We start from the raw sequence: 25656 nt of genomic DNA on the forward strand, positions 1-25656 counted from the left end.
GTGTGATAGTATGCTCGGATGCCTTGGAACACGTACAGATCACTGTCTCTGTAACTGCCATTTCAAGTTTCGTCTGAGGGTACAAAGTCAATGAAAAGTAATCACTCTACAACTGGTCTTATATCTGGTTTTTATACTCACTATTGCAACCAATAGTACTTGCAAGCCAACTATCCGTAAAGCTTTTGCGCTGCAATTTCCTGACACTGTGTATAGGAATATCACAATAGTTGATTGGACTGAGAAATATACGACAGTATCGGTGCCGATCGCGGCATTGTTGAAGTTGGTCCGGTCAATGCTAAGACAGCAGCATCACGATAAGACCATGAATGGAAGAAAAAATATGATCTCAGATGAATCTCTCCATTTCAGAATGGGTGTCGTCGCGCTTGCTGGGAAATAGAAGCCGGTACGATCCCAGTAACTCTGATACATCACTCCAGCGCTACGGATATATTCTTTGAGATTATTTGCGTGGCATGTAGGGGCACCTTGGGCTGCTGTGACTTCAGGGATCCCGCAAACTTGTCGTATGGCTATAGCTGTTTGTCTGCCAAAGTTTTGGCATGGTGGGTGGATCGAAAATTCGTAAACAGTACGTTATACCTATTCACGAGGACAGCCGTTCCCTCGCTTTTTTCGCCTGGATATTTTCTATGTATACGTGCTGGTTAAGACGATTATAGCTTCGTTATCACGTTACTTTTAGTTGTAACGTTCACTGTCTACCATATTTTTTGCCATCGACTCATCATCAATAGTGACATTACCGCTTTACAGTGGTCTGCATAGTTTGTGTTAGGCTACAACACTAAAGGAGAACTGCCATCTTGATCATTTTTGGTGACCATTGGTTCGTAATGTAAGAAGCTATCATTTTTCACGGACGTACGGACATCTTCTTTGGTGGTCGATCCACCGTGGATAAGTTACTGCAACGATGTGAGTGAAGTTTGAGGAGTTCAGTCTCTCGAGACCTTCCTCGACAATAACACCCGTCTGCAACAAACTGCGCTGGTGAGCTTTCCCCCCGAGGAAGATATCCACTTTGGGGACCTCGTTAGTGAGATTTCTGAATTTCAATACCGTAAATAATGTCTGGGATGCATTTTGGAGACAGAATGCAGCATCTCCGCCGCCAACAAGTGCTCCTACAGAACTATTTTCATCTCCTTTTACGAAATGGAATGAAGTACCAATAAAACTTTTGGATCACCTCACAGAGGATTTGTCACGCCAGAATTGAAACGTCACATTGTTTCTTTTTTAAGTCTTGGACTGTGTAATTCATCTCGAGTGAACAGTGGTATTTAATCAAACAGAAAATGATATTTCCACCGAGTGGAGAACTGGCACAGTATATAAATATATGTAAATCTCGGTCATGTAGTCTCACTATAAAGATGATTAATTTTTCGTTTCCTTGAGTAAAAAAGTTTTGTTTTCCTCAGTTGTTCCTTCTTGGTTGTAACTTTTGGGATGGAAGATCCATGTAAACGTTTATAAATGATAAAGAATTTTTAAAAACCCAGATGTATTACATCTCTTTATCTCAATACCAGAACACGCTCACAAAGTATTGAATATTTATTGTTTATAGTAGCTCATGTCATGGATCAGTTGGTGAGTTTTTGTGAGAAGTATTAGCCGGCTTTCTCGCGATTTCCACAGCCGCCACTGTGGCTATCTTAATGAGATAATTGTCATTAACATTTATTACGCAGAACCTGCATCTTTTATCTTAACAGAGTTCGATCTATTAGCGAGAACATAAATTGACGAGCTTACAATTTTGAAGATTCGTGGTCATAAAATTATCAGCCAAGCCAATTAAAGCTAAATGAAATATTTTATGTTTACATGTTTAATGACGTCGAGAGAGAAAGAGAGAGAGATATTCAAGGATAGTAATATTGTTGTGACAAACTCAGCAAAGGTTTCTCTCTCAGTGATGAACGGGTTTTTTTATGTGGTCTGAAACCGCGATTCGCTATTGAATCAGTGCGACATCAGACATTTTTTAAGCTAAAGATTTTTCCTAACTCCTGCTTTGGTCATGTCGCATATAAACGACGTTACAGTATCAAGGGTGAATGATACAACTTATGAGTATAAGTATTTCACTTACGCTGAAACTTTTTCTGTGTCAATCGGCATTCAGTAAGTACTGCAACACATTTTCTTTCTCTGCCAGTTTCGGGTGAAAAAATGTAGAATTTATTGTGGGACATTGTGCAATATTCCCACTTCAGTCCGTATAGTTTCAATAAGCTCCGATAAGTAGCGCCGCTACAGTAGCCTTCAAAATGGCTTCTGTAACGGAGGTGAGTTCCAAGCAGAAAGCTGCATTGAGTTTCTTTTGGCGGAAAACAACAGCATCGTAGATATTGATAGGCACTTGTGGAATGCCTACGGAGCCTGGCAGTGAACAAAAACACGGTGAGTCGTCGTGCGAAGCGTCTGTCATGATCACCACAAGGTCGCGCAAACCAGTCCCATCTCCCGCGTCCCAATCGCACACAGCTGTGAGTCCTGTGATGTTGGAACTTGCGGACACCCTCATTCGAGATGGTCGATGGATTACAATCAGTCACCTCGCTGCAGACTTGGACGTCTCTGCTGACACACCAGTAGGGGTACTCAAATATGTGTGGCCGCTGTGTTGCTCGCCGCCTGACAGAAGACTATAAAGAACAATGAAGGACCATCTGTGCGGAACTGCTTCTGCGCTACGACGCTGATCGTGACAGTTTTTGTCCGAACATCGTCACAGGCGATGAAACATTTGCTCATCAATTCGAGCCAGAGGCGAAACACAACCCATGGAGTGGATTCTTCCAGAGAAAGAGTTCAAAGCCACACCTACAACCGGTAATGTGATGGTGATGGTCTTCTGTAACTCTGAAGGGGTTAATCTGTTTGATGTTCTCCCTCATGTTGCAACCATCAACTCTAAAGTGCATTGTGCTATCCTCAGGAAACCGGAGAAACGATTGCAGCGTGTTCGTCGCCACAAAAGCGCAAAGCAACATCTCCTTCTCCATGAGGACGCAAGGTCTCTGTGCAACCGACAGGAGCTCACGAAAAGTTATTAGACTGTTCTGCCTCATCAGCCCTACAGCTCGGATCTCGCACCGTGCGACTTCCATCTGTTTGGCCCAATGAAGGATGCACTTCGCGGAAAGCAATAAGTGGATGATGGTGGGGTTACTGACGCAGCAAGACGATGGCTCCGACGTTGAGTGGTACCACGTGAATATACAGGCCCTCCAATAACGGTGGCATAAGACCGTCTCACTTTTGATTATGTTGAAAAATAGGATTTTGTAGTCAAAAGACTGGGGAATAATAGGATGTATTCGAATCCTGAATAAAACCAACCCACTTTCATAAAAAGTCTGCACTACCTGTAGAATGCTTCTCGTAGAAGTAACCATTTCCGGCATCAGCAGCTATGTTCCAATTTTTTTATCTGTTTTGAAAAGTATAGCTTTGCATAAATCCTCTGTTGTATGATCCGGGTACTTGAGCCGTGCACGGCTCGTGTGCATGCCAGTTATTGTTTGTCATCTTCTATTAGGGTACTGCCGCCTCGTTTTCTTATTCCATTTACTGGGGTCACTAAGTTCCTGCCTTACTTGCCCGTGAGCGGCAGCAGCAGCGCGTATCGATAAGTGCACTGTCGTACCACCTCTGGAGCGACTTAAAACCTTTCCCGGGCGTCGTGTGTCGGGAGTTCAGTTTGAGACGTACCATGAGGGCGGTCGGGACGCTGCAGCAGTGCAGTCGGGGACGGAGCCCCAGTGAGGTCCGCACAGCCAATGCCAGCGGGGACGACCGTTGGGTTGATCGGTCGGTCGGTCGCCTCTTCGTCTGTTTCTTCCTGTGCAGAGATGTCGGTTGTGTTCCCTCTACATGATTGAGTGCGAGCCAGTGTCTCCGGGACGTCATCCGTCCGAAGGAAGTGAGTGAGTAGGAGACGCACCAGCAGGTGGAAGGATGCTTTCGTTGGTTATTGTGGGCGCCTATATTCTCTGTGTCGTTGTATTGAAATCTTGTGGTCGTTTTCGTTTTTACTCGTTGCGTGGAGCGGAACTGGTTTGGTTGACTGGTCGGTCGGCTGTCTGTCGGTTGGGTTGCCTTCCGATTAAGAGATCGTTGGTCAGGCTGCCTGTCTCGCCTAGACGGGCGTTAGTGTTACAAATCCAGGCCGACCCTTGGAACTTCCGAGCGCCGTTCCGTGTCTGTTCCATAGTACCCTCCCTTTCTGAGTTGTAGTTTTTTGGTTGATGTGTGGCGTTCATCCGAGTTTTATATATCCTGAATTAATGTTCTTGTCTAGCCCCGTAAGTCATACGGTTGTGATGTTTTTGTATGGGGCCTTCAGCCGAATTTGCTTCAGTTGTTTTAAGATTAGGCCTTCTGCCGTTGGACTGAAACAATTCTTATTGCTTAATATCCGGCCTCCATCCGAGTTCCATTAAAATTAAAGTGCTAACGCCTTCAGCCTGTTTAGATTGAAGATTTAGAAAATATTTTTGGGGGACACCTCAGAAGAATCTTCTACGTCAATTTCTTACTTAGGCCTTGCGTCTTGTATTTTGAGTGTGGCCTTCAGCCGATCCGAGGTTAATCAAAGGAGATCCATTACAACTTTAAGTGTTTTGCATTCTTATGTAATATTGTGTGTGAACAAATAAAGTTTTTATGTTGAGTGCAACTGACAGCAACCTCATTTTGGCCCCTTTCCACAACCTAACCCGCTCTGGCCTGCTAGCCCAGGCACTTCAGTACTGTTATACGCCAAGTATCTTGCCATACTACTAGTGAAATTTTGTAATGCTACTGGCGTTCCGTTCAGGAAATAAGCTCTCATTTTCCGTACTCCTGCAAGCAGTGTTGGATTATATGGAGGCGATCACTTTTATGGATAAGGCCACTATGCTTGAACACATATTATAAATATCTATGACCAGTGCCTGTGTTGCTGCCCAACTTTGCTTCATACTTATGGAAAAGCAGTCCTACTTCGGTATCATTATGTGTAAATGGAATAAAATAATCATCTGACAGCCATGAAATTGAAGACGTACAGTAATAAAAATGTCACGGAAAAAACGCAGGGTTGGACCTCCGTCAAGTTACGGTACCTGGAGACTAAAGCACCCTGTGGCTTACGTCAGCAGCTGGAATGGATCCCCAAAATATCATGACATATAGTGTGCTATTGTCCATTGATCGCGGTACCACATCACAGTCGGCAGCGTACATCAGTATCACAGACGTTAGCGATGTCTCACTGCAATTTGCAATGATGACCGAATGGAAGAGGCTGAAGAAGACACACCCTCTCTGTGAGCACAGCAGCGGCCTCACTTGGAGGTCAATATAGAGCTGAGCACGGAAGCGCTCTGCCTAGTTCGTAACCTCAGTTGAAGCAGTCAACATTACTGAGTGGGACTTTTAAAATCTCAAATGGTATGTAGTATCGTATATGTTGAAAATTAGACATCATGACAGCAGTTTGTTAATTAGTGCTCCATGTGATACTTTAATAGTTAACGGAATTTGTAAATATTCAAGCATTCTTTTGGCAAAGAAATGTATCAAGTAAATCTTTTTGTCATGCATGTAATAAAGTGAAATAATATTTAATTTGTTACAGTTCAAAAGAGTCAACTCCCAGAGTAATCAAAGCTGGGTGATTGTAGTTTCGCTTCGTCACGACATATAGTTTCTTTGTTTTTGTTTACAAAATATGTATTCGACGGTGACTACTACAAATCATTGGCAGTCAAAAAGATGATACGTAATCTAGAGGCTGTGCGGCAGGACATTATCAAGGAAGATAAATTTTGTTACGGTGACAAGTGAAGCACAAGCACTTGACTATCACTGATGTGAAAGTATGTCAAGTGTTCTCAGAGAAGATTGCTGCAAGTATTGCTGTTTCCACGACATGTGAAAAGAATGTGTGAAAGGATATCCGTCCACATGGAACAAATTTGGCCTTTTTCATCAAGCGTAAGAAGTAAAGAAGTTTCCAGTCTATTAGTTTTCTTACAAAATGGTTCAAATGGCTCTACTATGGGACTTAACTTCTGAGGTCATCAGTCCCCTAGAACTTAGAACTAATTAAACCTAACTAACCTAAGGACATCACACACATCCATGCCCGAGACAGGATTCGAACCTGCGACGGTAGCAGTCACTCGGTTCCAGACTGTAGCGCCTAGAACCGCTCGGCCACCTCGGCCGGCAGTTTTCTTACAATGTAAACTTTCACGGCCGGAAATATCATGTCCATTATAATTATCCGGGCTGTTATGCCGTGGTCGGTTGATGAATTTTGTGGTGATTCCCAACGTTTCGTCTCCGACTGCGGGAGACATCTTCAAGGGGGTCCGTAGCTTGATGGAAGGTCCACGTAGCGAGCCAGTGTGTGTGTTGGACCTTCCATCAAGCTACGGACCCCCTTGAAGATGTCTCCCGCAGTCGGAGACGAAACGTTGGGAATCACCACAGAATTCATCAACCGACCACGGCATAACAGCCCGGATAATTACAATGGACATGAGTTTTCTTACAACTCAGTTTTCCACATTTTATGCAAGTGACGATGCGCTGTTACTAAAGTGGGCAATTTCTTAAAATTAAAAATATTTTAACGTTGACAGGATCTTATCGTTTTTGGACGTGCCTATCTATGAATGACGTTGCCGTATTTGTTATCAGCACGGACTGCCTAGCCTTTCTTCAAGGAACGGTATATCACTGGTAGTCATGTAACATGCTGTAAGAACACTAGTAATAAAATCCTAATCGACAGAGAACCGAAACGAATGTCACCTTTTGTCGACGAAAATCGATTTCAAATCCATTAGGGAAAATTGCTATCAGTGACTGAAGCTACATTTCAAGCAGTTTCTGATCGAGGATTGCAATGAACGTCTGGAATCAGATATCCCGCAAAAGGCAATTACTCACAGTGACACATACGGCTGCTCGTACTGAGTGGGTCAAAAACCATAGATACCGAGCTGTAGCGCCGGCCGTGGTGGCCGAGCGGTTCTAGGCGCTACAGTCAGCGACCGCTACGGTCGCAGGTTCGAATCCTGCCTCGGGCATGGATGTGTGTGATGACCTTAGGTTAGTGAGGTTTAAGTAGTTCTAAGTTCTAGGGGACTGATGATCTCAGTAGTTAAGTCCCATAGTGCTCAGAGCCATTTGCACAATTCGAACCGAGCTGTAGCTGACTGGAGGCATGTAATGTGGTGCGGTCAATCGCCAATTGGCGAGTGCAGGGCGCCGATTACCCTACGGGTAGCTGTGAAATCAGATTTAATGTCTATGAGGTGGTGTGATTGGTTTACATATCAGCTAGTATGCTTGTTAAGTATGGTATACCTTAGAACAGTTTTCTAAATATGTGGCAACATCACACTTTTTACACTGGAATTCGCTTTCACTTTTTTTTCCTTTTAAGCAGCACATAAGACAGTTTTTGTGACATTTTCTTTCTTCTCAGTTGTGGAATGTGCATTGGGAAATGAGCCGACGATTTTTCCTGAAGTCTCATAGAGCTGCTATTCGTTGATGGTCGCCCGCGAATGGAGTACTTAGATACACTCTAGCAGTTGGTGTAAACCCTCCTCAACGTCACTGTCAACTACTCTCTTCTCCATATTGGATGTTTACTGAAATCAGCTCCCACGTGACACACATGACCAATGCTTCATTCTAAAATACGCTAAGAGTCATCTGTTAGCTAGAAACAGAACTGCGTTCGGTCGAATAGCGAAGCGAGCATTTGCATGTTGAACTCGTCATATGATTCAAATTCATATAATGCGACTGGGTTAATCGGAGGTTGTGTTGTAATGACTTCGTTGTCGAAGAACGTTGGACACTAATCTTCTCTCCTTCTTTCTACTGGGGTGTTCACCAGGGTAATTTGATATCCCCAGTTAGAAGTGTTCAGCCCTCCAGCTGACCAAAGACATCAGCAGATCCGAAGAAAATCCAAACAGAGGCGTCGAAAAGTTGATTGTATAAGTTGACATTTGAAGAGGAACATGAAATGGCCTAACTACCTCCATTTTTACCATCACTCGCAATGGTCATGAAAACCTGAAAACTTACACAATACACATTTGTCTATGATGTCATCAAGGTGGAGTTTACCATTGCTTACAGTTCATGACGTGTTATCTAAGATGAAGCATTTCTCATTGTAGGAACGTACAAGGGTGTATTTAATGGATGTTGCAACAGGGCCGGAAAGCTGAACGAACAGACAAAAGTTTCGCAGCTGTAGTAAAGTGTCGCCGTCGATAGTAACTTCAGAGAATGTGGGTCGTTAAAGCAACAGAGATCCAGCCAAAGCTGCTGACAAAGAATTGTTCGAACGGTAGTATCTAATTAGATGGTGTTGTATAAGAGAAGACTGAAGAATAAGCACCCGTCATCTTGGGCGTCGAATGCACATGTCAGAGAATACGGCATAGAGTACTTTGGAAGCAGCAATTACATCCGCATGACAAACTACGTACGCAAACGATGTAGCCTATCAGCGGATATCCAACGCAGCTCTCCAATGCCGAACTGTAGTATAACTTCTTAACTTTAGAAGTTTATCATGTGAATAAAAACTAAATATTTATTTTCGTTTGTTAATACCTTATTTGAGTGTATCCAGTTTTAGGATCTTCTACCGTCTACATAATTTTGGCCCTTAAGGTTTCCGACGCTGTATTTCTCCCAGTACTATGAGAATTGTTCGCTTAAGGAACCAAATACAAATAGAATTTTACTTTTATAGTCGAAATGAACTTTTTGGATGTATGCCCGAAGATGTGATTTGGTTTACTTGTAAATACCAGTCATAGGGGTTCTTCGAATTAAACCATCTGCGAAAAATTTAGAACGTTACTCTTGATTTAAGAATATAATTTGTAATATTGTGTGTTTGATGATAATCTGTAGACAGAAAGGTCCAAATTAAATTACTTCCAACTGTTTTAATAAGATTTAATTTCATATTTTCAATAACTTTCTTTTCTTAACGTTTTGAAAAAGCTTCGAATAATCAGTGAATCGAATGTTCGTCTTAATTAAGGCTGTGACTCTATTTTTTAACATGTCACAGTTTAAACGGACGGCTGTTGACAAAAATCTTAGCGCAATAAAAGCTTGGGAAACACCTTTGAGATTTATTTGCACCTCTGCCACTAAATTATGCTCATGCATCCTGGAGGGCGAAAAGCGCACAGATCTGGAGAAATGTAGTTTTATGTTTCGCTGATAATTGAAATAGATGTTCAGTTTTCTGACGCTTTAGAATCAGAATCTGTTGGTTGAAAGAGAATACCTGGACGCGGAGCTTACTGTTTCGGTCAGCCTCACAAGTTAACGGTGTTTTCTTATGAGGGTAATTCCTTAGCTTCAAAAATGAAATGGGTAATTTATTTACTTCTAACAACATGCAATAAGATGATCTTGTAATCTGTAGTCGCCTCACGAGCTTATTTGCCAACACAAACGACATTAACAAAAACAATGTAGTTAACGAGCAAGACGTTAGTCAGAACTCCCACGATTATCTACTTTAAATAGTTCCGTAATATTCCGTGTAAGATTGAAAGTAGTTAAGATGCATGAAAATTTCTTTAATATGCTTACAGATCGCTCTTAATCATTTCTCATTACGAGAAACTACAACTTTAAACATAAGATTATACCTCTTAATGAGCAGGTTATGTCAACATTTAATATTTTTAAATTCGATCAGTAAGTTCATAACTTTTGAAAATCAAATTTTTTGCCCTCGTAAACCTTTAGATTGGCAAATATCAACTCGAATCAAGCCCCGGGTAAAAACGCTTGAATAAAGATCATTTCTGACTGTATCACAAGACGAGAGTGAATGGGAAACGTGCGCATAAAGTGGGACCTGCACATCTGGAGCTTTCTAGACGAGAATGGTGGGGCCACGTCATAGGATTTTAAATGAAGCATTAACTATGAGAATACCTGTGTCATTGGGTGACGTGCAGACGGTAATGGATGAAAGATTAAATATGGGATTGTCTAAAGCTGCACGCAGATGCAGAAGAAATTTTTGCAGATTATATGATTGATATAGCGGATGCTAAATATAAGCCGCAATGGAGCCCAGAGCCTGAAGCTAAATGGAGAAGAAAATGAAGAAGAAGAAGAAAGAGAAGAAAAAGGAAGAAAACTGACTGGTTACCATAAACTGCTGTTTCGAAATTTCCATGTACGTTGCAGGACGCGTCGTTTTTAACCGTTCAAGCAAGTTCCAGGTGAGGGTAAAACGGCTCACTTGTCGAGAAAGACTTGCTCGCGAAGCTGTGTTACTTCTCAAGCTGAATAGGTGGCTTCTCCGCGACTTTATATTCAGGGACGACGGACGACAGATATTAGCGCTGTTCTGGAGGCACGCACCGAGCGAGAGAGTGGCTCTCCACCGGCTGCGCTGGGTAATTAACGAACGACGCACCTGTCTGCTCTCCCAGCGGTTCTCCGTCAGACGGCTCCCTTGTATACTGCTACATCGTACTACAGTGTACGCTTTATTTTAAATTTCGCGTCAATCGTACGCCGTGTTTGTCCTGCAAATGTTTGTGTGGCGCAGGAGTATCACTGAATCATAGGTTAGTTTCTCAATCTCACACTTTGAAAGGGTGTTAGACTACATGGCTTACCCATGCTTGGCGCTTTGAGTGTGATGGATCAGATGTTAGACAAAGTATTGTTGTAGCGGTCATCTTCTGCAGCTACCACGAAACATGTATACACAAAATACCTTCCCCATCCTACAATGTAGATATCATTAATTAAGACGCCTCAAATATTTGTTATCTGTTTTGTTTAAAAGCTGTTGTCGTTGAGTGTTTTGAAAGCTATTTGGGCTATTAATTTTATGCTACTTTTGGCTTCAAAACTGTGGTGTCACCGCCAGACACCACACTTGCTAGGTGGTAGCCTTTAAATCGGCCGCGGTCCGATAGTATACGTCGGACCCGCGTGTCGCCACTGTCAGTGATTCCAAACCGAGCGCCACCACACTGCAGGTCTAGAGAGACTTCCTAGCACTCGCCCCAGTTGTACAGACGACTTTGCTAGCGATGCTACACTGACAATTACGCTCTCAGTTGCCGAGACGATAGTTAGCATAGCCTTCAGCTACGTCATTTGCTACGACCTAGCAAGGCGCCATAGCATTTGATATTGAAATTATAACATGTACCGTCAAGAGCGATGTACACTAATTGTGGATTAAAGTTAAGTATTATATCAACTACGTACTTTATTTGCTACTATTAATTCCCTTAACTGTTCCAGACCTCGCGCCAGTCAGCGTGTAATTAAACGCGTGCATTTCGGCATCCTCTAGCAACACAGTGTTGGCTCTTCTGCCAACACTTCAAAAACTTTTTGAAAGATGTTGTTGTTGCGGTATTCAGTTCGATGGTTTTATGCAGCTCTCCGCTCTATCCTGTGCAAGCTGCAACGTTCTTCATCTCCGAATAATTACTGACGTTCATTTCAGCCTTTGGCTTGTTCATCCCTTGTACTCCCTCTACATCTTTTTACTCCCCCCCCCCCCCCCCCCACCGTCACCGACACACACACACACACACACACACACACACATTTCCCTACATTACCAGGTCACCGATTCTTCCGTGCCTGAAGATGATGTGTTCTGTCAATCGATCCCATCTTTTAGACAATCTGCGCCATAAATTCTTGTTTTCAGCATTTTCTGTAGCACCAAATTTCAAACATTGTGATTCATAACGTCTAATGAAGATTGTTTTTAGATAAAAGGCGTGTATTTTATTGTAAACGACCATGCCAAAAACTTTAGAGCGTCAGGAAATGATCGTCACTATGAATGTTAGAGAAATGTCCAGGAACAGTGGGCTTCAGAGGTGGAACAGACAGGAAGAAAGGTCATAGAAGGAAGCTGAGATTTTTATTTTGTTACGCGATGTTTGTGTTCGCTTACAACAACATATGAACATTAGAAGTGAAACGCATAATTTTAGCTTTTCATGGCTAAGGGACCACTGTTGTAGGTAAATAAGATCAAACAGCAATCTACTTTTCGTGAGAAAAGGAGATTTCTTGGCACACAAACTTCCTTCAAACTACACGTCCTGCTACATCAAAATTGGTCATTGGAGTTCAGCACCATACTATTATACAAGTACATAATCCAATTACTGTAATTAAGAAATTATGAGAGGTTGTTAGGTATTGAACGAAAACTATAGAGAATGCATTTCCTTGCGTGTATTTTAGTGAACTCTGTACACTTACAATTCTGTCGATTGATAGCCAGCGACGACAAAGAAGATCACCTCCTTTTCCATAAAAAAGATATTTCTATTTTTCACTTCCAGAAAATTTGTATACATAAATGTTTGGTAACTCTTACACATACTTTACTCGGTTTTATCACTAAAATATCAATTTTCATTAAATGTAACAATACGTTCTGAGAGACGGCTTAGCAACACGTCCCCTTTCCACAAGATACAGATTAACAGTCCTCTTTTAAAAAAAAATGTTTTTTCTTAGAGTGCATACTCAAAGATTCACAACTACTATCGTTGCGGGGATTGCGCGCTAAAGAGTTTCTTGCTGTCCAGCTGCGCTTCACTTCAAGTACTTTTTGAATCAAATTTACATTTACGGTATTTACATATATTACTGAGATTCTCAGAATAAAATTAGGCACAAATTAGTGCAGTGAAGCTCACATAACAGTACAAACAATTTATTGTTGATCGTCAGAGCAACAAAGTGTTACAAACAGGTCATTTTCGTTTTGGAGACGGTCCACATAACTACGATCCAATATCACTGACGTCATTCTGTTGTATAACTCCGCACACATTTTCTACTGTCATAATATTACCTTCCTGAAGGTCGAAAAGCAGTCAAAATGAATTCCACAAATGGCGATCTTGTGAAAGTTAGAATTCTCGGTTCGTCCGTGAGACATGGAAGTCCGTCGATACTGTTCCTTGACTTCTGAAGGTGTTCGTAGGGGAGAAGCCAGTTTCAATCGAAGGTTACTGGGTTGTGTCATCGAAACGACGTGTTTTTGCCCAGATAAATTTGTGACTGCTTCCCATTTTTACGGAGGTAATGTGCGTGAAAGACGACGGTGAAGGGGAGGGGGAGATGTAAGAGAGCCCTGAGGTGCGGACAGGTAATGCCCCTTGGAACGTTGTCGAACATGATCGTTTGGTGGTGCACGCGTTATGGCGTGAGGAGACATAATGTTGCATGGGCGCACTGACATCCAGATCTTTGAACACGGTACACTTAGCGGTCAGCGTTACTGTGATACTGTACTACTCTCCGACGTGCGTCCTTTCTGGTGTGCATTCGTTCCTTACTTCATGTTTACCGATGACATTGCGCGACCACATGGAACAGCGCAGGTAGAGGAGCTCTTGGAATGACAGAAAGGTTGGGCAAATCGTCTGGCCTGCCTACCCGGCTTAAATGTCATGGAGCACATCGGGATGCATTGTGGATACGTATCGCATCACGTCCACATGTACCAACAACTCCCCAGCACATGTCAGCCACCTGGTGGAGCAATGGAACACACTACCACAGGGAGTCCTCACCAACCTTCTGGCCAGCACGGAGCACGTTACATAGCATGCTTTCCAGACCGTGGTGTTCACACACTTTATTAAGTAACATATCCCACCTTTTGTAATGTCCAGGGGAACGTCATTAGTAGCGGTGATGATACGCCCGCTAAACCCACTGGGCAGAACAGGTGATTAGGACTGTGGAAAGGGCCAAATAAGGTGTAGGTTAGGTTCACTCAAAATTGTGATTTATTGTAATTTAATAACACCTTAAAATCAAAACGCCACATAGACGCACCTTTAGAACTACGAATTTCAAGAGGCAATTATTTCATGGCTGAAATCTTAAAGCAACAAGATAAATCTCAAATGGTTAAAAAAACATGCAGTTAAATTAGCAAATATATATATGCTGAGAGCCTCAAGGCAAGGATGAATAGACGAACATAAACAAGATGCAATACAAACAGCTAAGGCCCACAATAAAATTTTCAAGATTTTAAAATAAATTACGATGCCCCTTTCAAAGGCAGAAGGCCGCAATGTTTTTTTTTCTTTTTCTATTTTTTTTTAGAAAGAGGATTTAAGTGGCTGAAGGCCCACAATTGATTTTCCAAAATTCAAAAATACATAAAATCCAGTAAAAGCAAGAGTATTTTAAATATTTCTCTTTATAAACAGACAATTAAACACCGGTGAGTAGGACAATAAAGAAAACGGCTCTCAGAAGCCTCCAGGGAGGTTGTTCTTCCCTCGTTCACTTAGGTGAGACAGGTGGTGAGCCCAACTACACTTGCTCCGTCGGCATCCAGCTAGGGGCAGCCACGGATCGACCGACAAAACGACTTGCTTGCCACCAATCGGTACATGAGAACTCAAACACCAAAAGTTATGAACGTGATTATCCCCAGTGAAATATGTATTAGCTGTCAAACTATACACTATGTTGGACAGCGACAACAGATGAGGAAAGGACGCTGCCTGAAATTACGTTAGTGGGCAGGTAAACGGAACACTAACGGCCACAAGGAAGAAAATTCCGCTGGTACACTTGAATTTGAAATACAGTAATATAGTTAACTTCACCCAAAAGGGACACTGCCTGAATTTACGTCAGTGGGCAGGGCAGGTAACCAAGACACTAACTGCCTAAAGGCAGAAAATTCCGCTGGTGCACTTGTAGTAAACCAATGTAGGTAATTGCACCGCATGGGGGCTAAATTTCAGCAATAGAAACACTCGGTGTTGCTCACAGCAAAACCTCCCCAACAGCGAACCATGGAAACGAACCACACAACATGAAAGGATCTGGATTGGGTAGTTGAAACCGCTACTCAGCTATGACGTCCTGGGTCGGTGAACCACGAAGCTCGAAGCAATCGGACAGCTCCAAACATGCTCCGACACTGCGCAGGGGCTGCCAGCGGATCCAGCCGACTGCACCGCGCGGAGATTACTTCCCTGGTCCGCAGCAACCGACCGACTCCGTCAGAATGCCGACAACATCTAAAATAATCGTACAACTACACACAACAAACACTTGCACGAAGACCTGAACGATACCCAACAGTAACTAAGGACGCACGAAGACATATCGGGAGTCGATGCACACACACACAGCCGACTCATCAAAGATCGGCGAACCAAAACGCGTCGTCCGGAGGGATGACCGACATACGATGCACCAAGACCGTGGCCCGGCTCAAGCGATGCTTGGCGGCAATGGTCGGGCGAGCCACGTCGATGCAGAGCTCACTGCTCCAACCCGACTGCACTAGCGCCGCATTGCAACTCCCTGACAGGCAGGTCATTACTGGGCTCCAGACGCGTTCCAGCTGACTGGCAGACCCGAACTCGCAACCCGAACTGGTTACGACAGTCAACGACCGGGAAGCAGTAGCAGTCAAGCAAAGATACTGCGAGAGGGGATTTGTCGATACGCGGTGCTAGCGCCGGTCACAGTCAGGCAAAGCAGCAACTCAGTGACAGTAGAAATTTAAATTAACGTAGTGAGGTGGAAGTACGTTAAAAACAGGGTGTAAAATACGTGATGACGGGAACACGAGCTACGCAGGGCTCAGGTGACTTCAGAGTAATTTGAATAAAAGTGTCATTTCTGTCCATCTTACTGCGTATGTGCCGTACTATACTGTATCAGTTCTTCATTAGCTGTCTGCAATCGAGTTTCGCGGTTGCGCTGAGTGTTCTGAAAGTGACCTCAGTTTGACGCCAAATCTCAGTGAGAATGGTATGGCGCTAGCTTTACTCCTCACTACTCTGCCTGCGTGCCCCAGAGAGTTTATTTTACCCACTCACATTGTAAGTAGGCTGTTTAGGTTTTTATGTTGGTAACGCCACGTAGCGCTCTGTATGAAAATCACTGACTATGCGTTGTTCGAATATTTGCTATTGTAGTGTCGGGCAGTTGGATGTGAACAGCGCGTAGCGTTGCGCAGTTGGAGGTGAGCCGCCAGCGGTGGTGGATGTGGAGAGATGGCAGAATTTTGAGAGCGGACGATCTGGACGTGTGTTTGTAATATTGGATATCATGAACTGATGTATATATATAATGACTTTTGATCATTATTAAGGTAAATACATTGTTTGTTCTCTACCAAAATCTTTCATTTGCTAACTACGCCTAGTAGTTAGTGCCTTCAGTAGTTAGAATCTTTTATTCAGCTGGCAGTATTGGCGCACGCAGTATTGCAGTAGATTGAGTAACGAGGATTTCTGTAAGTTATTCATGAAAGGTATAGGTTATTGTTAGTCAGGGCCACTCTTTTGTAGGGATTATTGAGAGTCAGATTGCGTTGCGCTAAAAAAATATTGTGTGTCAGTTTAGTGATGATCAGAATAAGTAAAGAGAGAAATGTCTGAGTACGTTCAGTCTTGCTCAGCTGTTTGAAAATCAAATAACTTAGTGGTTTTCAGCACTGTCATATATAAAAATTTTCTAAAGGGATGTTTCAACATATTGTCATTGAGTTTATACAAACCTTGTCACTGTCAGTGTGTCCACAACATAAATCTTACAAAAATTGCTTTAATCGTCTATATCAATTTAAGTTTTCGTGTTTTCTATAGTAAAATTTACACGTTATCGAAATTGACCGTGTTTAACAAGGAAACAAAGAAAAATCCCATTCGTAAAAGGGAATAGAATTCAATAAATCAAAATTAATGTTGTATGATAGTGTGACATACTGTGTTGTAGTTTCACAAACATGCTGTGCATGGTGAACTGGAAAACGAGGGGTTGGATCGACGGTTGCATCGTGTCATGATTGTTTCGTGGTTTAAGACAGGACTGATTGATAGGTAGTTTTGCCTACACCAGTGCGTTGTAGATATTTGTGGAAAACGTAGAGAATTGCATGAATCTTGTGCAAGGGGAGATTTATGTGTAAAGGAAGTTGGGCAGCGGATATGGGGTACTCGTACGGCCGGTGAACATGCGGGATTGGTTATAGAGTTGAAAGTACAAGTAGGATGTGAACAGCGATAGGACCAAAAGGAGGCAATCATGCCGAAACAGTTAACGACGAATTGAAATATTGAATTAGAACAAGCTTCAGCAGTGTGAAGAACGTACTCTGGATGACTTTAATGATGTAGTCTCATTATTCAGTCTCAGATCACATGTTTACTTACAGAACAATGAACGTGTAATGAAGAGTTGCTAATTCGTGTTGTATTGTCATAATTAATGAAGTGTTGTACATTATTGTTTACTCGAGACTAATACTAAAAGCAAGGCTACAAGGCCTGCTTTCCTTTGCCCTGCCAGATAAAATATAATGTCCTGTACCTATAAAGACGTAAGACTTGCATAAGTCCAAGTGCCGTGCACGGTTTTTTTCAAGCATTGTGTTTATCTCCTTTATTCCAATATTTATTGCCTCTCAAAAGCCACTATACCTTTAATGGGATAAGTTAAGAAACTCAACGACTCACATTTTGCGGATACGACCGAAAGCCGAAGGGAAATGAAGAAGTACTCCAAAATGACATCTTCTCGTTCTGCGATTATTATCATTACTATTGTTATATTTGTCGGTACTGTCGCGGTTATGGGTACATTCGTAAATTTTCGGAGGTAATAAAGCTTGTGATTTATGAGCCACCGCATCCGGAAACAGTCGAGCCTTTTCTATTCCTATTACCCCATAAACAAAACTTCACAGTACGGCGTCCTACTAAATCCCGTGTGAAGGCACTGGAGGCTGTCACAAGAAACATATAAAAAGAAATTGGATTTGTGACCGTCGTCAAAATGAAATAAGAAAAAAAGAATAAGACAGAGCAGTCGGATTACTTTTAATGGCGTTGTAAAACCTTGGTAGGCAATGATTTTTAGTAATAAAATTTTTATTTCACACCTTGCATTTTATAGTACAGCTCTCATGATGTGTTCAAAAAAAGGTAACAATTCATTCGTCGCGTAGACTAACTATATACGTACGGTCTGGTCACACCACCATGTTCGACGTCGACGTGCAGTAACCACCCACAGATGGCAAGTGGCAGCACTAGCAGTGGAGGAAATGTAAAGCTTGTCTGGGGAGGGGTGGGGGGGGGGGGGGGGGGAGGGACGCTGAAAACAGTGCAGTCGTTGTTGTAAAGTGGAAGCGGAGCGATTTATCTGACATCCAAGAGGCTTGATCATTCGATTTCGGGCCAAGACTGGAAACATTTCCAAAGCGACTAGGTTTCTAACTGTTCGCGAGCCACTGTGGTTAAAGTATACCATGGAGGGCAAAACGCCGCTATCCAAAACCAATGCCGAAGCAATTGCGATGCACCATAGGCCACAGATGACAGGGGTGAACGACAGCTGCGGAGACGTGACCGCTCGAACAGACGTGCAACTGTTGCGCAACTGACAGCCCAGATGAACCAAGGGGCGACCAACAGTGTCTCCTCAACGACCATTCAGCGAACGTTGGTGCTTATGGGCCTCCACAGCAGGAGCCTGGGGCCCTATTCTGTATCGTTCATACCTATCGGTGTAGTAGGTTAGTCTCGGTAGTGACGTCATTTTCGGTTCTTTATCGAAATATCCTATTCAGTAAGCTTTTGAGAGTTGTTACCGAACAGTTCTCCCACCGATTTTACGACAATTGTACCGAGAGGTTTTGGATTTCGGTCTGGCCCTGTCGATCGGTGAGCTGTGGTTTATGTACACCTATAATTTGTTATTTTAAACATATTTAGCGGTTTTAGCTTTGGATTTAGTGATTGTGTTACTAAAGAATCACCAGAGGACGCATCTGGTTGGAAAGTGAGTTCATAATAGACTATTTTCCGTTGTTAGAAATATGGTTAGGTTAGGTTGTTACTGTGAATGATTACATCAAAAGAAAAAAGTTTTCGGTCAATATTCTCTCAAAATACGTGTAATTTTTATGCAAATGAGAGTTTAAAGATCATTAAATATCAAGACATCGGCTCTGCTTACGTATATTACATGATTGTGAACTAACGTTACTAGTGCCCTTGTGTACTTTCTCCCACAAATGGGCTATTTAGTGACTATCGAAACGTGTTTACAACTTTCAAGTAACAATGGAAAGCAATTATGTGAAGCCTGATATTGGAAACCTTCCAAACTATCACGCATTTATGACTTACGCAGCACCGTGTGGCAACGAAGTCAGCCTACGTCCCTCTCACCAATACTACAAGAATTGAGGATTTTGTTTCTGTTGTTTGGGGACTCGGTTTCGCGCATGGATGGATGCAAAAAAAAATTTTTTTTCTTCTTCATATATGCAACACGTTCTGCGACATTGATATTCGTGTAAGTTAAGATTTTTCTGCAATATTCGTTGTTACTTACATGTAAGAGCGCACTTCCTCAGTAATGATTTCGTGATTTCTATGTGTTTAAAATACGAAATGTGAAATCGTTGGAGATGAAATTGCTGTGAGTGAAGCAACCGACAATGACGAATATGTAGCGATTTCCGAGTATGTGGTTAGACAGGAATCAAAGAGCACAACTAAAAATTACTGGGAATGTAACTAGGAGCAGTCATCTTCATAATCTTGCTTGTCACAAGTATTTATCTGCGATCGAATCCTCATCCACAGTAGACAGAGATGAAAGATCTCCGCCGTAATATTTTTAGACTGTAGCACCATATTCGAAACATTTGCATTCATGAGATGCATGTTATAAACTTCGACTAACTGCAGTTTTGTTTTTAAGACCCAAATCGTTGACACATCGTGTACGGAATGGGGCTACTTCATCATTTGCGTCTCTAGGAGTGAGTTATAACCACATTCTGTTTATCTTCTTATTCTTTGAAACTCTCAGAATAAATATTTCGGGTATTTTTATAGATGTATTAGTACAATGTGGTACTACACACTATTCCTAACTCATTTCCCGAAACGTAAAATCCAAAATACGATGTCAGTGTAAATGAGAATAAGATGACATAATGCGGCATTTACGACGATCTGCAGAACACAGTCAAATACGCCATCGTTATTATGCATGCATGGAAACATGCGGTCAGATAAACTGTAAAAAATTTTATGCATTTCAGCTGAGACTCATGGAAATGGATATACTGCACCTGATACTGTTAAGGAGGAGGCGAGGGCGATGAAGGCGGGCACGTCAGCTCGGTGGAATGCGGCGTCATTCGTTATGGCAACGTAAACGCAGTTTTCGGTACTTGGAAGAATAGTGCGCCTGTGTCGTCTGCTAGCCACTTTGTGTTTGTGGCGCTGTGTGCGCTGCAGTGCGCGTGCGTGTATCTGTGGCCGCTTGCTTTTGATTGGCTTGCACGACACGAACCGACAACAGCGCTTCGGTTCTCTAGACCCGAACGGTATCGCTACCGAAATGCATACTGAATAACGCAGGGACTCTAATTCCAGTACTAGACCATTCGGTGCCCTTGAGTATCAAAACGATCTGCACAATGGCGGAAAGATACAGAATAGGCACCCTGGTTCGTCCACCCATGCTGACTGCTGTTCATCGGAGACAAAGGCTGGAATTTGAACGCCACTGCCACAACTGGAAGTTCATTGAGTACCGACAGGTGGCCTTTGCAGATGAATCATGTTTTATGCTCCATCTGGCAGAAGGCCATTGGTGTATACGACTTGAGAAGAGTGAAAGCAAACACCCTGCTACCATGAACGAGCGTTACGGTCTGGGGAATGTTTCGTAGCATTGCCTTGGTGAACTCGTCATTCTGGAAGACACAGCTAGCAGAGATCGGTGCTGCGTATTCCTTCCTGTGAAGCCAAATTGCTTTGTGGTTGCATAAATGTCTCAAGGACTGTGGAATCTTCCTGTTATAACAGATGGTGTTTCGATTCGTTGGAAAGAGATAAACTGGTATTTGAGAACATATTTGGACGAGGGAATCTCATAGTTCTAAAGTGTGTAAGAAGTCTGTAGGATCCACAAAATATCCAGTTGAGGTTACCAGTGATTAATGTGACACTCTTATCATTCTCATGTGACGTTTGCTCCAAAGGATACAGCGGACTATACTTAGTAGGACAGATTGTGCTAGAAGACGATTGCGGTAGAATGTACCTGATCGTCTTGCAGAGGGAGTATTGGCTTAGAAATGCAAAGTAGAAAACGTTAGGGAAATAACTGGTCAAGTCATCATTACTAGGCAAGCACTAAATGAACGACAGATTAATCGCCACACGTATGGCACAGTACTAGTGCGAGAATAACAGTGCTTAGTAATCAACTGGCCGTCAGGGAATAGTCACCTAATACCTTCGAAGAGAAGTATTCACTTGCTGAGCGCAGGAGGATCCACATTACGTAGAACATTGTTTTAATCAAAGTATTGTCTATTTGTTAAACTTACGGAAATTCAACCAAGGGCACTCTTCGAGAACTGCCAATATTTCGGCATGTGGACACGGTGTGAGTTTAAATGCACAAATGCAACGAGAGCGCTGTGCAAGGATATGTAGAACCTAGATATGGAGAGCATATGCCGAAAGACATCACACACACACACACACACACACACACACACACACACACACAGTAAACACCAGCACCACTACTCAGCAAAGATGACCAACTTCAGAAGTTATCGTTAGTGAATATCTCCAGTAACCAACGGTGAGATAGCATTAGCGATGTCCTTCTGTTGCCTTACCAGGGAGAGAGCAGGATTCCACGCAAAGTTTAGGAAAAAACTCCGTCTGGAGGTGTACGTCAGAACCTCAGTGTTGTCGTATTTCATAGGATGACCGGTGCCAAGGCAGTGTTCTGTAGTAGCAGATTTGTTGGGCTGTTCCAAGCCTGTGCGATGCTTATGCTCAATACAAGCTCCTGTTGATCCGACCAGTACGTAACAAAACCACAACGGCAAGAAATACGACAAACCAAGATCATCTTATCCGGGTCCTAAAACGGCTAATCTCAGATGGTGATCGATAAACACATCTCACATCAGATTGAGATTTTCACTCTGCAGCGGAGTGTGCGTTGATATGAAACTTCCTGGCAGATTAAAACTGTGTGCCGGACCGAGACTCGAACTATGGAACTTTGCCTTTCGCAGGCAAGTGCTCTACCAACTGAGGTACCCAAGCACGACTCACGCCCCGTCCTCACAGCTTTACTTCTGCCAGTACCTCGTCTCCTACCTTCCAAACTTTACAGAAGCTCTCCTACGAACCTTGCAGAACTAGCTCTCCCGAAAGAAAGGATATTGCGGAGACATGACTAGGCCACAGCCTGGGCGATGTTGCCAGAATGAGATTTTCACTCTGCAGCGGAGTGTGCACTGATATGAAACTTCCTGGCAGATTAAAACTGTGTGCCGGATCGAGACTCGAAGTCAGGACCTTTGCTTTCGCGAGCAAGCAATGCCGTGAGGAATCGATGGATAGGCCGAGGTAGCCCTTTGGCCTGCACACCTACCTGATGTGTGTGGATTTCTTCCTCTGGAAGCATATGAAGCAGCTGGTGTATGAAACAGTTGCGGAAACAGAAGATGACCTCGTCGCCAGCATTTCTGTCGTTGGTGATACCATTACGAACATGCCAGGAATTTTCAAACGGACGCAGTAATCAGTAGTCCGACGATTTAGGGCGTGCTCGCAAACCATTGGTCGCACGTTCAAGCAGTTACTCTGAACGCAACTGCTGTAATTAGCATGCTAAACGACTTAACTGTAAATCGTCCCTAGCACCAGAAATTTCCGTCATGGACCATACGCACTACAACTAAATATGTTGGTTTTGATCCCCTCCACATTGTGTATTAATCTAAACGAATAGTTTCGCAACACCGCATAATAACCGAAGATAGTACACGAGCAAGGTGAGATACTTGAACCACATAGTCTTCAGTCAGTTCCCTTTTTTCATGCGCATGCCTCATCGTGAACTGGCCATTAAAATTGCTACATCACGAAGATGACGTGCTACACGCGCGAAATTTAAGATGCTGTGATATGCAAATGATTAGCTTTTCAGAGCATGCACACAAGGTTGGCGCCGGTGGCGACACCTACAACTTGCTGACATGAGGAAAGTTTCCAACCGATTTCTCATACACAAATAGCAGTTGACCGGCATTGCTTGGTGAAACGTTGTTGTAATGCCTCGTGTAAGGAGGAGAAATGCCTACGCTCACGTTTCCGACTTTGATAAAGGTCGGATTGTAGCCTATCGCGATTGGGGTTTATCGTATCGCGACATTGCTGCTCACGTTGGTCGAGATCCAATGACTGTTAGCAGAATATGGAATCGGTGGGTTCAGGAGGGTAATACGGAACACCGTGCTAGATACCAACGGCCTCGTATCACTAGCAGTCGAGATGACAAGCATCGCGTCCACATGGCTGTAACGGATCGTGCAGCCACCTGTCGATCCCTGAGTCAACAGATGAGGACGTTTGCAAGACAACATCAATCTGCACGAACAGTTAGACGACGTTTGCAGCAGCATGGACTATCAGCTCGGAGACTATGGCTGCGGTTACCCTTGACGCTGCGTCAGAGACAGGAGCGCCTGCGATGGTGTACTCAACGACGAACCTGGGTGCACGAATCGCAAAGCGTCATTTTTTCAGATGAATCCAGGTTCTGTTTACAGCATCATGATGGTCGCATCTGTGTTTGGCGACACCGCGGTGAACGCACATTGGAAGAGTGTATTCATCATCTCCATAATGGCGTATCACCCGGAGTGATGGTATGGGGGGCCATTGGTTACACGTCTCGGTCACCTCTTGTTCTCACTGACGGCACTTTCAACAGTTGACGTTACATTTCAGATGAGTTACTACCCGTGGCTCTACCCTTCATTCGATCCCTGCGAAACCCTACATTTCAGCAGACTAATGCACGACCGCATGTAGCGGGTCCTGTACAGGCCTTTCTGTATACAGAAAATATTCGACTGCTGACCTGGCCAGCACATTCTCCAGATTTCTCACCAATTGAAAACGTCTGGTCAATAGTAGCCGAGCACCTGGCTCGTCACAATACGCCAGTCACTACTCTTGATGAACTGTGGTATCGTGTTAAAGCTGCATGGGCAGCTGTACCTGTACACGCCATCCAAGCTCTGTTTGACTCAATGCCCAGGCGTATCACGGCCGTTATTACGGCCAGAGGTGGTTGTTCTGGGTACTGGTTATTAAAGGTTGGGAAGGCCTAAATGTTTTGTTGCCGTTGATGTAAATTAAATAATAAATACGGTACTACTACTACTACTACTACTAATAATAATAATTATACAATATACAATATACAAAATATTAACTTCAGTCATTAAACAGAAATTAATGACACGTACAACACAGAACAAAATTATAAATGAAGAACAAAAAGGCTGCTGCAAAGGAGCACGAGGATGTAAAGAGCAACTGATAATAGATACAGAGGTGACATATCAAGCTAAAACTAAACGAAGGTCGCTGCACTACGCATACATTGATTACCAAAAAGCTTTTGATAGTGTAGCCCACTCATGGTTGCTACAGATATTGGAAATATACAAAGTAGATCCTAAATTGATACAGTTCCTAAACATAGTAATGAAAAATTGGAAAACCACAATTAATATCCAGACAAATTCAAATGATATCACATCACAGCCAATACAGATTAAGCGTGGAATATACCAAGGAGACTCATTAAGTCCTTTCTGGTTCTGTCTTGCTGTGAACCCACTATCCAACATGCTAAATAATACAGATTATGGATATAATATTACTGGGACATACCCATACAAAATCACACATTTGCTATACATGGATGACCTAAAACTACTGTCAGCAACAAATCAACAACTCAACCAATTACTAAAGATAACAGAAGTATTCAGCAATGATATAAATATGGGTTTTGGGACAGACAAATGTAAGAAAAACAGCATAGGCAAGGGAAACCACACTAAACAAGAAGATTACATATTGGATAACCACAGCGGCTCCATAGAAGCGATGGAAAGAACAGATGCCTATAAATATCTAGGATACAGACAAAAAATAGGAATAGATAATACAAATATCAAAGAAGAACTAAAAGAAAAGTATAGACAAAGACTAACAAAAATACTGAAAACAGAATTGACAGCAAGAAACAAGACAAAAGCAATAAATACTTATGCTATACCAATATTGACCCACTCATTTGGAGTAGTGAAATGGAGTAACACAGACCTAGAAGCACTCAATACACTTACACGATCACAATGCCACAAATATAGAATACATCACATACATTCAGCAACAGAATGATTCACATTAAGCAGAAAGGATGGAGGAAGGGGATTTATCGACATAAAAAACCTACATTATGGACAGGTAGACAATTTAAGAAAATTCTTTATAGAACGAGGAGAAACTAGCAAAATACACAAAGCAATCACTCATATAAATGCATCGGCTACACCATTGCGATTTCATAACCACTTCTACAACCCTTTAGATCACATAACATCAACAGATACGAAGAAAGTGAATTGGAAAAAGAAAACACTACAGG

The sequence above is a fragment of the Schistocerca serialis genome, chromosome 6 (genome assembly GCF_023864345.2).
Source record: "Schistocerca serialis cubense isolate TAMUIC-IGC-003099 chromosome 6, iqSchSeri2.2, whole genome shotgun sequence".
NCBI lineage: Eukaryota > Metazoa > Arthropoda > Insecta > Orthoptera > Acrididae > Schistocerca > Schistocerca serialis.